Source organism: Triticum urartu, chromosome 6 (assembly GCF_003073215.2).
Source record: "Triticum urartu cultivar G1812 chromosome 6, Tu2.1, whole genome shotgun sequence".
NCBI lineage: Eukaryota > Viridiplantae > Streptophyta > Magnoliopsida > Poales > Poaceae > Triticum > Triticum urartu.
Window position 1 is genome coordinate 293,029,383 of NC_053027.1, and position 15,287 is coordinate 293,044,669.

Sequence of the window (15,287 nt, forward strand, 5' to 3'; positions counted from 1 at the left end):
CCCCCCCCCCCCCCCCCCCCCCCCCCCCCCCCCCCCCCCCCCCCCCCCCCGCGACGGCCGAGCGCGTACCTCGCCGCCGATCGCCGTAGTTGCCACTACAGCCACTCCCTCGCGCCTCCGACGAGTCCATTAGCTCCGCCACGACTCCCTCGTCCTCCCCACCGAGCCACGCTTCGCCGGAAGCCCTGCATCGCCGCCTTCGCCCTCGTCTTCAACCCCGGGCACCCGAGCCATCTCCGGTCGAATTCGCCGCCGCCAGGACCTCCCCGAGCCCGCTGACCCCCTCTCCGACTCCGCTGTGAGCTCCTCTTCCTTTCCCCCTAGTTCCCGTGCTCGATTACGCCTCGTAGCCACCGCCCCCTCCGAGCCCGAGCGCTCCTCGCCGCCGGCCATGTTGCCGTCGTGGCTACGGCCGTGCAAGCACGCGTCCGAGCACCTCACCGTGCTCAGCGCAGCACCAGGGACCCGTAGCCACCCCCAGTTCTTCCTCCCGTGCACCGTAGCCTCGAAACCGACCTCACCCGACTCCGGCGACCGCCAAGCTCGTCGCTGGCGATGTTTCCGGCCACCCCGAGCCCAACTACCACCACCAAACGCTGCAGCTCGTTCCCAGCTACCCGTAGATAGTCTCCGCCATCGATTTGGTCGCCTGAGGGCGTTTTGTGAAGCCCTCCGCCGTCTCGGCCTCGCCGGCGACTCAACGCCGGCGGGATTAGCCCTGTTGACCGGCGGATTTGACCACTGACATGGACTAGGTGGGCCCAGTTGACTCCCCTGAGTCAATGACAAGTGGGCCCCCCTCTGCTAATTATCCAGATTAATTTCTAACTAAAAATTAGTTAGTTTAGTTAGTATAGTCACTGACTAGTGGGCCCTGCCCAGTAATTAGGCTAACTAAACGTAGTTAGTGCACTGAGAGGCTGACAGCAGGGGCCCACCAGTCAGGTTTGACCTGGCCTGGCGCCTTTGACCTGCTGACGTCACCCTGACGCAATGCAGACGCAGTAATTGATTTTCTGGATTTATTCTTATTCAGGAAATTCCAGAAAATAGTTCAAACTTCAAAAATTCATAGAAATTCAACCATAGCTCCAAATGAGATAAATTATATATGAAAAATTATCAGAAAAAATCAATCTATCCATCTGTAATGGTTTCATGCATGACAAAACAAGTTACCTTGCTGTTTAGGCAGAATAAGGAAATGCACTATTAAGGCCATGTTTAATGAGCTAATATTTGAATCTTTGATTCAAATGAGTTCATTCCTTTCTAATATAACTTGCATTAGGCCAAGACACATTCATATTGCCATGCCATAGCATGCATCATATTGTTGCATATCGTCATGTGTTGATTGTATTATGATGTGTTCTTCGTGGTAGGTTCTGCCTCCGAGGATATCCACGAGTATCCAACTGAAGGGCAGTATCCCACTACCACTCCATCAGTCAAGCAACCATTGATCATTCCGATACAAACCCATGTTCTCGCTTCTGCTCTTGTTTATTGCATTAAGACAACGCGATTCAAACTGCTGTGTGCTACGGTAGTTGAACCCTTATCCTCTGCATGACCTGTCATTGCCACAGTAACTAGATGAAACCCACTAGCATGTGTAGGAGTTGATTGAGCCATGTATGTGATTCTTACCTTGCTATGCCTGCTATGCTTAGAGTTGTGTCAGGTCTGGTTCATCTGGGAGATGGGCTAGAGTGAAATGATTATGCCGGTAATGTGAGGGATGCATTGAACATGTTTTGGTAAAGGTATCGATGAGAGGCCATGTAGGAGTACAGGGTGGGTTGTTTCATTGAGGCCGTCCCTAAGAACTGAGATCTGTATGCGTGATTTAAGATTCAGCTACTACCACACATTGGGCCCTGAAATATGACCCCGCTCGACTTACTGACCCCTCTCGCCTCTGTCCAGGAGTTGCAACTAGTTTCTGGTGTTTGTAGGACATGTGTTGGCGGCCGTGCGTAGCGCTGACCCTAGGGGTGGGCTATGTTGCGGTAGATACACCGTGGCACGGTGTACCGAGTCACCCGTTTGGTGTCGCGGGAACCCTGTTCACATCGTTTGGGGCCGTTGAGGACACCCCGGCCGGATTTCCTTGCGGATGGAACCTGAATAGGCAATAAACCTGGACTAGAGACTTGTGAGGTTAGTCAGGTCGTGGTCTACACCCACGTCGGTTTTCGCTTGAAGTCTACCGAGCACATGTCGTGTGCAGACGCTAAGTGGTGGAAACATGTGTGACGAAGTACACCCCTGCAGGGTATAAAACTATTCGAATAGCCGCGTCCGCGGTAAAGGACTACTTGGTTGCCTATACAGTTCATAGACGAGTTAATGGATACTACTAAAAGACTCAAGATAAGTGTGAGTACCGAGGATGGCCCTCTCGTTGGATGACGAGGGAGGATCCCCGGTGGAGTATTGTGTTGGTGAGTAGTGGACTCGTGTGCGAAAACTATTTTACTGGTGAAGTTCTGTAGGATAGCTTAGCCAAGAGTCAAAGCTGGCTTGCTGCATCAACCCCACCGCCTTCTTGAGAATAAGCATGTATAGTAGGTTCTGATGTAAGACTTGCTAAGTACCTTTGTACTCATGTTTTGCTTATTTATTGTTTTCAGACGACAACACTGCCCCCTCCGATGGGTTCTATGTAGACCTTGACGTCGACGAGTGACTAGCCACCCAGGTGGTGACCCTGGCCATGGAGGGCCTATGTAGATAGACAGGCTTCGAGAAGCCTTCTTTCTTTCTAGAGTCTGTACTCAGACTAGTTGCTTCCGCATGTGCTTGTATGTTTGTATGACTTGAGTGTCGGCTCTTGTGCCCCCTATCTGTATGAACATGTTATGTATGGCTCTCTGGAGCCTTTAAATAAAGTACTTGAGTTGTAGAGTTTTGTTGTGATGCCATGTTGTATGTACTCATATCGGGCATATTGTGTGTATGATTGAAATGCTTGGTATGAGTGGGATCCGATAATCTAATTGTTTATCCTTGGCAGCCTTTCATATGGGGAAATGTAGTCTAGTGCTCCTCGAGCTATAGTAGTCCGCTACAGCCCGGTTCACCGGAGTCCTGCTAGCCCAGCACTACTGTTCAGGACACTTGACTGGCCGGCATGTGTTTCACTTTGTCCCTATGTCTGTCCCTTCGGGGAAATGTCACACGGTGACTTCCGGAGTCCTGCCTAGCCTGCTACAGCCCGGGGTTCCCCGGAGTCCTGTTAGCCCAGTGCTACAGCCCGGAATCACTCGTTGATGACCGACATGTTCGATGTGATTCATGTATGCCTGTCTCCATAGGTCTGTGCCGCTTTGGGTTCATGACTAGCCATGTCGGCCCGGGTTCTCTGACATATGGATGCTAGCGACACTATCATATATGTGAGCCAAAAGGCGCAAACGGTCCCGGGCCATGGTAAGGCGACACCCGTGGGATACCGTGCGTGAGGCCGCAAAGTGATATGAGGTGTTACCGGCTAGATTGATGTGACTTGGAATCGGGGTCCTGACAGCGTTGGCATCAGAGCTGGACTGCCTGTAGGTTCGTTGAGCCAAACTGGTCGATGTCGAGTCTAGAAATGCTCTAGTTATATTTAGGGGAATTGATTGTGGGAGGGAACGTAAGGTTCTTTTACTCCTTTACCTATGCCTCTGATCTGAGTCATTCTCTCCTCATTCAACGTGGGTTAAGGACTAGGCTCTCCTCCTCTATCAGGTTCACGTGTTCTAATCCGTAGTAGCTTATAGGATTGTTGTTACAAGCCCCAGTTCAGTTCTACTACTTTAGTATGTTGCTAATTGGATCAGAATCTTGATATGATGTTGTTGAGTGGTATTGCGAATTGTTGTGGATGACTCAAATCTTTTTCTGAGCATTTACAGTTGTTATGCTGTCCAATTTTCCCTAGGAATTCTGATGTCTTTGCATTGTGGTTGTGCTTTCAGATGGCCAACCATGTTCAAAACCTAGTGGTTCGCCTGACCCGGTGCCTCGACGTGCCCGGTCATACTGCTACACTAGTCCGGGTAATGATCGAGACTGGCTACCGTTGGTATCCCGAATACACCGTCGAAGAGCAGTTCCGCGACTTTAATCAAAGCCAATATCTCTGTACCGTCAGGATATTTCCTTCTTATCCTGGATCTACCGAGCCCCTTCACTGTTCCTATGGACTCGGGGTTACTGTTGAGATGGCTGTGCAGGATGCTGCCTATTCCATGATGACCATCTTGCGAGTCCGGACTGGCCTGCTTCGGAACACCGACTTCCGTTACATGCCAGCTTCACTTCCGGGAGCGCAAGGGTATCTTCAGGCTATCTATGCTAACTCCACTAAGGAGGACTCATTAACTCGTACCACTGCCGAGTTGCTTGAAGATAAGGACCGAGAGAATCGGGCCTTGAGGCTGGAACTTTTCAATACCCGTGCTGATCATTGGGTCACATTGACTCGGTTTGCACCTGCGGTGCAAGCTAGATGTATGGATACAAGGGATCTGTATCCTGTGAGATCAGCTCTGCCAGACATGGTCGATTGGCGTGATGTGGGAGGCATCACCCCACCCCGTGGTCCCCGCAGGCCACCGTTTGTTGGTCCAAGACCTCATCCTAGCCCCTATGGTCCACAGCCTCCTCAGGACTATCTGTTCCCGGATGGTCATGTTGAACTTCCAAGCTATGGGGGTGACTTCTATGAGAACTACTACGGAGCTGTCTGAGTTACTAGTAGTACCACTAGTATTATAGTAGTTGTATCTCCACTGTCCTATGTGACTTGTGAAATATGACTTTGTGTGTAATCAATTCCGAAGGTGTAGACAAATAATGTATAGGAGCTTGGAATGCCTCCGATGAGATGTAATGTCTTTCATCATAGTTGTACTGTAGCCTGGGCTTGTACTGAACTATGTATGATGTGTATGACCGTTGGTATATATATGGCAGTTTTATATTACCATGACATACAGATGAACATCTCGGCATTCTATGTTATCCATTACATTCTGCACTTCCTTGTTAAGTTTGAGCCATCCTTGTCTAAACCGTTGTCTTGTTTTCTCCTAGGATGGTCAACACCCGCGGGAACCCTGCTGCCCCGGAGCAGGGGGAAGCCAGTGCAGCTAGAGGTGAGAATCTGCCTCACCTGCCTTCTCTGGCCGAGGTGATGCTAGAGGCGGAAAGAAACAAGCGTGAGACTAACCGCCTGGTAGAGCGGATTGAGCAGAACACTGCACGCCACCCGCGAAATGACTTGGTGTCAATCAATGACTTTATGAAGCTATACCCGCCAAAGTTTAATCACTCCATCGAGCCCCTCGACGCGGATGACTGGCTTCGTAGCATCACCCACAAGCTACGTTCTGCCAACGTAGCCGAAGCCGACAAGGTTACCTATGCTGCCTATCACCTCGAAGGCCCTGCTAGCCTTTGGTGGGAAAACTTCAAAGCTATGCGCTCGGTCGGCCAAATCACTTCTTGGGCTGAATTTAGTGAGGCTTTCCGTGAGCATCACATTCCGGAAGGTCTCATGGATCGCAAGAGGGAGGAGTTCTGCAACTTCACCCAAGGAAGACTGACTGTGGATGCATATAGTCGTGAATTTGGGAATCTGGCACGCTATGCCCCTGAAGAGGTTTCTACTGACGCTAAGAAGCAGGCAAGGTTTCGCAAGGGACTTAGCCCTGAGCTTCGCCGCGATCTCCGTCTGCACGAGTGCACATCTTTTCAAAAGCTGGTCAATAAAGCCATCAGCGCTGAGACAGGCGAGACTGATTATGATGCTTCACGCAAGCACTCCCGTGATTTTGGCTCTTCATCCGGCTCAGGACCTCAGAAGCGCATGGTGTGGATCCCAAACACGGCACTGCCACCCAGGTTCATCCTGAGGCCATCCTTTGAGGCGCCTCGTCCCAACCAGCAATTTGCACCGCCCAAGCCCTATGGTGGCCCCGCTGCTAATGCTGCTCCACGCCCCAATATGGTGACATGCTTTAAGTGTGGAGAGCCGGGTCACTATAGCCAAGAGTGTCCCCAGAAGAAGAACTCCAATCAAACTGGAAAGTTCGTTGGCCGTGGTAAGCCAGCGGGGAAAACATTCTACGCCAAGCCGGCCACCACTGCACGTGGCCATGTCAACTATGTTTCAGCCGAGGAGGCTCATGAGGATCCCAACGTCGTCCTTGGTATGCTCCTTGTTAACTGCCATCCGGCATCCGTTCTTTTCGATACTGGAGCATCTCATTCATTCATATCCGAAAGCTATGCTCGATTGCATAACACGACATTCTGTGACATGCCCACTTCCATGGTAATTCAAACCCCGGGTTCCAAATGGAAAACTTCTAGAGTAAGCCATGGGAACGAAATTCTTGTCGACAGACTTGTCTTCCTTGCATCCTTAATAGCTCTCAAGTCCTCCGACATAAATATCATCTTGGGTATGGATTGGATGTCAGCTCATTATGCTAAGATCGATTGTGCCACTAGAACCGTTCAACTTACTCACCCATCGGGCAAGACAGTCAATGTCTTAACTCGAGTGGCCAAGCGCCAGCTTTACTCTCTAAATGCCAACCCTCTTCCAGACCTTGAGGATGTTCCGGTAGTCCGAGACTTTCCGGATGTTTTTCCAGAAGAACTGCCAGGTGTTCCACCTGACAGGGATGTTGAGTTCGTGAGAGACCTTGTCCCAGGAACCGTTCCAATCTCTAGAAGACCCTACAAGATGGCACCCTTAGAACTAGCCGAGCTTAAGAACCAACTCGATGAGTCCTTGAAAAAGGGTTTCATCCGTCCTAGTTCCTCTCCTTGGGCTTGCCCCGTCCTCTTCGTCAAGAAGAAGGATGGAACGGATCGAATGGTTGTGGATTACCGACCTATCAATTTGGTCACCATCAAGAACAAATATCCGCTTCCCAGGATCAACGATCTGTATGATCAGCTTGCTGGATCCTCAGTCTTTTCCAAGATGGATTTGAGGTTGGGCTACCATCAAATCAAAATCAGAAATGGGGACATTCCCAAAACGGCCTTTGTTACTCGTTATGGCCAATACAAGTACACCGTGATGTCCTTCGGTTTAACCAATGCCCCAGCCACCTTTTCCCGGTTAATGAACTCGGTTTTCATGGAGTACTTGGACAAATTTGTCGTAGTATACCTCGATGACATACTCATCTACTCCAAGAATGAAGAGGAACATGCCGAACATCTAAGGCTGGTATTGGTGAAACTTCGAGAGCATCGCCTTTATGCCAAATTCTCCAAGTGTGAATTTTGGTTGCCAGAAGTGACCTATCTAGGCCATGTAATTTCTGGTAAGGGTATTGCTGTCAATCCCGAGCGAGTTCAAGACGTCCTTGATTGGACTCCACCTGAGACGGTTAAGCAAGTTCGGAGCTTCCTTGGCTTAGCGAGCTATTGCCGACGCTTCGTCGAAAATTTCTCCAAGGTTGCTAAACCTCTAACTGAACTCCTCAAGAAGGATAAAAAGTTCGAGTGGACTCCACAGTGCGAGTTCAGCTTTCAGGAACTGAAAAGACGCCTGACATCTGCTCCCGTACTGGTACCACCAGATTTCTCCAAGGACTTTATTATCTATTGTGACGCCTCGCGACAAGGACTAGGTTGCATACTCAAGCAAGATCATCAGGTAATTGCCTATGCTTCACGGCAATTACACCCACATAAGGAAAATTATCCCACACATGATCTAGAGCTTGCAGTTGTAGTCCATGCACTTAAAACCTGGCGACATTACCTTCTCGGTAATCGTTGCGAGATCTTCACCGATCACCAAAGTTTGAAATATATCTTCACCCAACCAGATTTGAATCTCAGGCAAAGACGTTGGGTCAAGTTGATCTCGGATTACGATTTAGGAATAACTTACACCCCAGGCAAAGCCAATGTCATGGCTAATGCGCTAAGCCGTAAGTCCTATTTTAACAACCTGATGTTACAACAAAGTCAACCATTTCTCCATGAGGAATTTCGTAAGCTTAATCTTCACATTGTTCCCCGAGGATTCCTATCCACCCTGGTGGCGAAACCTACCCTTATGGATCAAATCATAGCTACCCAGAAGCGTGATAAGGGCATATCCCGGATTAAGGAAAACATCGCTAGCGGAGTTGCTAAATGTTTCTCCATGGATGAGCGAGGTGCTGTCTTTTTCGAGAACCGTTTGGTGGTTCCCAAGAAACAACATCTACGCCAGTTGATCCTTAAGGAAGCTCATGAATCCCCTCTCACCATTCATCCTGGTAGTACTAAAATGTATCAAGACCTACGCCAGAGGTTTTGGTGGACTAGGATGAAGAGAGAAATCGCTCAATACATTGCTAATTGCGACGTATGTCGTTGTGTTAAAGCAGAGCATCAACGGCCTGCTGGTACCCTTCAACCTTTGGCTATTCCCGAATGGAAATGGGATAAAATCAGTATCGATTTCATCACTGGGTTTCCCAGGACCAAGAGAGGGAATAATGCCATCTTCGTCGTGATCGACCGTCTTTCCAAAGTAGCCCACTTTCTACCTGTTCGTGAGAGTATCACTACTAGCCAGCTAGCTGATCTATACATCTCCTGAATAGTGTCTCTTCATGGTGTTCCATTGGAAATTAACTCAGACCGTGGGAGTCTCTTCACCTCTCGATTTTGGGAAAGTTTCCAAAATGCTATGGGAACTCATCTCTCCTTTAGCACCGCCTTCCATCCTCAATCAAGTGGTCAAGTGGAACGAGTCAATCAAATTCTGGAAGATATGCTCCGAGCTTCTGTTATCTCGCTCGGAATGAGTTGGGAGAAATGCCTTCCATTCGCGGAGTTTGCTTATAACAATAGTTATCAAGCTAGTTTGGGGAAAGCTCCTTTCGAAGTTCTTTATGGACGAAAATGTTGAACGCCTCTTAACTGGTCAAAAACCGGGGAAAGACAACTCTTTGGCCCGGATATGATTCAGGAAGCAGAAGAGCAGGTTCACGTTATTCGTGAGAAATTGAAAACAGCCTAATCTCGTCAAAAGAGTCAATATGATCGTAAACATAAGCCTATGACTTATGAAATCGACGAGAAGGCTTACCTTCGGGTTACTCCGTTAAAGGGAACCCATCGTTTCGGTATCAAAGGCAAATTGGCTCCTTGTTACATTGGACCCTTTCGCATTCTTGCCAAACGAGGAGAAGTGGCCTACCAATTGGAACTACCCCCACATCTTTCCAGAGTTCACGATGTCTTCCACGTTTCACAACTCAGGCGTTGCTTCGCGGATCCTATCCGTGGAGTGGATCACGAAACGCTTGATCTACAAGATAACCTTTCTTATCGGGAATACCCCGTTCGTATCCTTGATCAAGCCGAGCGTACCACTCGACGTCATAATATCAAGTTTCTCAAGGTTCAATGGTCACACCATTCCGAGAAAGAAGCCACTTGGGAAAGGGAGGATCGTCTTCGACTCGAGTACCCCACCTTCTTCCAGAGGATCCTAAATCTCGGGACGAGATTCTTTTGAGCGGGGGTGAGTTGTCACACCTTAGTTAGTTCAAGCATTAGAGTGTGCATCATGTTTAAATTTCTTTCAAATTTGAAATGGGGAAGGCAGAAACCCCCAACACCCCCCTGGAAACAACTAGGGTTTACTAAAAATATTTTCAATGAACCTGAAATGCCTTTCTAAAAAGTTCACCCTATTTGTCTTAGGTTAGAACCTCTGGCAAAATTGGTGCACAATTTTCTAGGTCAACAGAAGGTCATTGAAGTAAATCATAAGTGTTTGAATTTGGGCATTTAAATGCTATAAAATAATCTAAATGCTCAAATAATTCTGGGAATAAATGTTTCCTGTTGGAAATAATCTAAACAGAGGCCACATTTATTTTCAGGATTTTTGGAAACGTTTTAGTATTTTATCTAAAGCTAAACAGTTGCAGTTTAATAGAAAACAGAAACAAAAATCAAAAAAGAGAGAGAAGAAAGCCCACCTGGGCCTTACCCTCTGCTGGCCCAGCCACCTGGCTCGGCCCAGCCTACTGGCGCTGCCAGTCGTCGTCCTCCTTGCGCCAGAAGGACGCGGAGCGCGTGGCCGGCGCCCGTGGCCACACGCCGGCCACCTCCTGCTTCCGCCGACGCCCGGGAGACGCCCTGAAGTGCCACGCGACCCCCCACGTCTCCCTCTCGCACTCGCTCACTCTCCCCCTCGTCTCCCTCTCCTCTCTCCCGCGACGGCCGAGCGCGTACCTCGCCGCCGATCGCCGTAGTTGCCACACAGCCACTCCCTCGCCCCTCCGACGAGCCCATTAGCTCCGCCACGACTCCCTCGTCCTCCCCACCGAGCCACGCTCGCCGGAAGCCCTGCATCGCCGCCTTCGCCCTCGTCTTCAACCTCGGGCACCCGAGCCATCTCCGGTCGAATTCGCCGCCGCCAGGACCTCCCCGAGCCCGCTGACCCCCTCTCCGACTCCGCTGTGAGCTCCTCTTCCTTTCCCCCTAGTTCCCGTGCTCGATTACGCCTCGTAGCCACCGCCCCCTCCGAGCCCGAGCGCTCCTCGCCGCCGGCCATGCCGCCGTCGTGGCTACGGCCGTGCAAGCACGCGTCCGAGCGCCTCACCGTGCTCAGCGCAGCACCAGGGACCCGTAGCCACCACCAGTTCTTCCTCCCGTGCACCGTAGCCTCGAAACCGTCCTCACCCGACTCCGGCGACCGCCAAGCTCGTCGCCGGCGATGTTTCCGGCCACCCCGAGCCCAACTACCACCACCAAACGCTGCGGCTCGTTCCCAGCTACCCGTAGATAGTCTCCGCCGTCGATTTGGTCGCCTGAGGGCGTTTTCCGAAGCCCTCCGCCGTCTCGGCCTCGCCGGCGACTCAACGCCGGCGGGATTAGCCCTGTTGACCGGCGGATTTGACCACTGACGTGGACTGGGTGGGCCCAGTTGACTCCCCTGAGTCAATGACAAGTGGGCCCCCTCTGCTAATTATCCAGATTAGTTTCTAACTAAAATTAGTTAGTTTAATTAGTATAGTCACTGACTAGTGGGCCCTGCCCAGTAATTAGGCTAACTAAACGTAGTTAGTGCACTGAGAGGCTGACAGCAGGGGCCCACCAGTCAGGTTTGACCTGGGCTGGCGCCTTTGACCTGCTGACGTCACCCTGACGCATTGCTGACGCAGTAATTGATTTTCTGGATTTATTCTTATTCAGGAAATTCCAGAAAATAGTTCAAACTTCAAAAATTCATAGAAATTCAACCATAGCTCCAAATGAGATAAATTATATATGAAAAATTATCAGAAAAATTCAATCTATCCATCTGTAATGGTTTCATGCATGACAAAACAAGTTACCTTGCTGTTTAGGCAGAATAAGGAAATGCACTATTAAGGCCATGTTTAATGAGCTAATATTTGAATCTTTGATTCAAATGAGTTCATTCCTTTCTAATATACTTGCATTAGGCCAAGACACATTCATATTGCCACGTCATAGCATGCATCATATTGTTGCATATCGTCATGTGTTGATTGTATTACGATGTGTTCTTCGTGGTAGGTTCTGCCTCCGAGGATATCCACGAGTATCCAACTGAAGGGAAGTATCCCACTACCACTCCATCAGGCAAGCAACCATTGATCATTCCGATACAAACCCATGTTCTTGCTTCTGCTCTTGTTTGCTGCATTAAGACAACGCGATTCAAACTGCTGTGTGCTACGGTAGTTGAAACTTTATCCTCTGCATGACCTGTCATTGCCACAGTAACTAGATGAAACCCACTAGCATGTGTAGGAGTTGATTGAGCCATGTATGTGATTCTTACCTTGCTATGCCTGCTATGCTTAGAGTTGTGTCAGGTCTGGTTCATCTGGGAGATGGGCTAGAGTGAAATGCTTATGACGGTAATGTGAGGGATGCGTTGAACATGTCTTGGTAAAGGTATCGATGAGAGGCCATGTAGGAGTACATGGTGGGTTGTTTCATTGAGGCCGTCCCTAAGCACTGAGATCTGTATGCGTGATTTAAGATTCAGCTACTACCACACATTGGGCCCTGAAATATGACCCCGCTCGATTTACTGACCCCTCTCGCCTCTGTCCAGGAGTTGCAACTAGTTTCTGGTGTTTGTAGGACACGTGTTGGCGGCCGTGCGTAGCGCTGACCCTAGGGGTGGGCTATGTTGCGGTAGATACACCGTGGCATGGTGTACCGAGTCACCCGTTTGGTGTCGCGGGAACCCTGTTCACATCGTTTGGGTCCGTTGAGGACACCCCGGCCGGATTTCCTTGCGGATGGAACCTGAATAGGCGATAAACCTGGACTAGAGACTTGTGAGGTTAGTCAGGTCGTGGCCTACACCCACGTCGGTTTTCGCTTGAAGTATGCCGAGCACATGTCGTGTGCAGACGCTAAGTGGTGGAAACATTAGTGACGAAGTACACCCCTGCAGGGTATAAAACTATTCGAATAGCCGCGTCCGCGGTAAAGGACTACTTGGTTGCATATACAGTTCATAGACAAGTTAATGGATACTACTAAAAGACTCAAGATAAAGTGTGAGTACCGAGGATGACGAGGGAGGATCCCCGGTGGAGTATTTTGTTGGTGAGTAGTGGACTCGTGTGCGAAAACTATTTTACTGGTGAAGTTCCGTAGGATAGCTTAGCCAAGAGTCAAAGCTGGCTTGCTGCATCAACCCCACCTCCTTCTTGAGAATAAGCATGTATAGTAGGTTCTAATGTAAGACTTGCTAAGTACCTTTGTACTCATGTTTTGCTTATTTATTGTTTTCAGACGACAACACTGCCCCCTCTGATGGGTTCAATGTAGACCTTGACGTCGACTAGCCACCCAGATGGTGACCCTGGCCATGGAGGGCCTATGTAGATAGACAGGCTTCGAGATGCCTTCTTTCTTTCTAGAGTCTGTACCCAGACTAGTTGCTTCCGCATGTGCTTGTATGTTTGTATGACTTGAGTGTCGGGTCATGTGACCCCTATCTGTATGAACATGTTATGTATGGCTCTCTGGAGCCTTTAAATAAAGTACTTGAGTTGTAGAGTTTTGTTGTGATGCCATGTTGTATGTACTCATATCAGGCATATTGTGTGTATGATTGAAATGCTTGGTATGAGTGGGATCTGACAATCTAGTTGTTTATCCTTGACAGCCTTTCTTATGGGGAAATGTAGTCTAGTGTTCCTCGAGCCATAGTAGTCCGCTATAGCCCGGTTCACCGGACTCCTGCTAGCCCAGCACTACTGCTTACGACACTTGACAGGCCGGCATGTGTTTCACTTCGTCCCTATGTCTGTCCCTTCGGGGAAATGTCACACGGTGACTTCCGGAGTCCTGCCTAGCCTGCTACAGCCCGGGGTTCCCCGGAGTCCTGTTAGCCCAGTGCTACAGCCCGGAATCACTCGTTGATGACCGACATGTTCGATGTGATTCATGTATGCCTGTCTCCATAGGTCTGTGCCGCTTTGGGTTCACGACTAGCCATGTCGGCCCGGGTTCTCTGACATATGGATGCTAGCGACACTATCATATATGTGAGCCAAAAGGCGCAAACGGTCCCGGGCCATGGTAAGGCGACACCCGTGGGATACCGTGCGTGAGGCCGCAAAGTGATATGAGGTGTTACCGGCTAGATTGATGTGACTTGGAATCGGGGTCCTGACATTAGTAAGAAACATCTTCCAGGGAGAATAGTTCCGTTAGGGGTTCCTTTCCCTGGGAGGCATGCCCTAAGGTGCATGTCCATGCTGCGAAAAGAAACGTAGGAAAAACATCTGGGGTGTATAGATAAAAGTAAAAAAAGATCATCTTTAGTTCACCGACCGAATATTCCCTTAAGAACGCTAGCTTTCGGCTTCACCCAGTCTGAGGTACACGTCCGGCTGACCAGGCAGTAACAATCAGAGAGATGCTCCATTTACCACCTAGCCGAACAATCGGGAACGTAGGGGTAAGCACAGGAGCTAGGCAATCTAGCTTGGCCAAAACTTAAGTCATATCGACGCATATAATGGTGAATAAAAGGTACATGCGGAAGTGTGACACATGTGTTGGGCATGAAGCCCGCATGAATAAGATTCTGTTTAAAGAAGCCCCCAGGTTTAATGAGCGCGGATAGCGCGTCACTTTATGAGTCTTTAGAGGCTATAAGAGAGAGAGAGAGAGAAGAAGAGAAATGTAAGACAGAAAATATAAAAAATGGACAGAGGAAGGAGACGAACATAGAGTCCGGCGCTAGGCATAGAATCTTCGGAGACGGGCTGCGTTCCATGGGTTTGGCTCGAGTCGGTTATCCGATGCATCCCGCAGGCGGTACGCTCCACCAGTCAGGACTTGGTCAATTATGAAGGGACCTTCCCACTTGGGCTTGAGTTTGTCCTTTTTCGTGTCCGGTAGTCGTAGAACTAATTTGCCAACGTTGTAATTTTTGGCCCGTACTTGTCTGCTTTGGTATCTTCGAGCTTGCTGCTGATAGAATGCAGAACGGGCTTTTGCCACGTCATGCTCCTCCTCCAATGCGTCCAAGCTGTCCTGCTGATCGAGCTCGGCTTCTCTTTCTTCGTACATGCACACTCGAGGTGAGTCATGAATTATGTCGCAAGGCAAAACTGCCTCTGCGCCGTACACCATAAAGAATGGTGTGTATCCGGTGGTGCGATTCAGCATGGTCCGCAGCCCCCAGTGTACGGAGTCGAGCTCCTCTACCCAGTGCGTGTTAGATTCCTTGAGGGACCGCACTAATCTGGGTTTGATGCCGCTCATAATAAGACCATTTGCACGTTCGACCTGGCCGTTAGTTTGTGGGTGATAGACGGAAGCATAATCGAGCTTGATGCCCATGTTTTTGCACCAGAGTTTTACCTCGTCGGCCGTGAAGTTCGTGCCGTTATTAGTGATGATGCTGTGGGGGGCGCCATAACGGTGTACAATCCCGGATATAAAGTCTATCACCGGTCCGAATTTGGCCGTCTTGACAGGCTTGGCTTCTTTCCATTTTGTGAACTTATCCACCATGACCAGTAAGTATTTTTGCTTGTGGGTTCCGCCTTTAAGGGGTCCGACCATGTCAAGCCCCCAGACCGTGAAGGGCCAAGTAATGGGGATAGTTTGGAGGGCGGTGGGTGGCATATGGCTTTGGTTTGCAAAGGGCTGGCAACCGGTGCATCGTCGGACTAAGTCTTGAGCGTCTGCCCGGGCCGTCGGCCAATAAAAGCCCGTATGGAAGGCCTTGCTTACAAGGGACCGGGCTG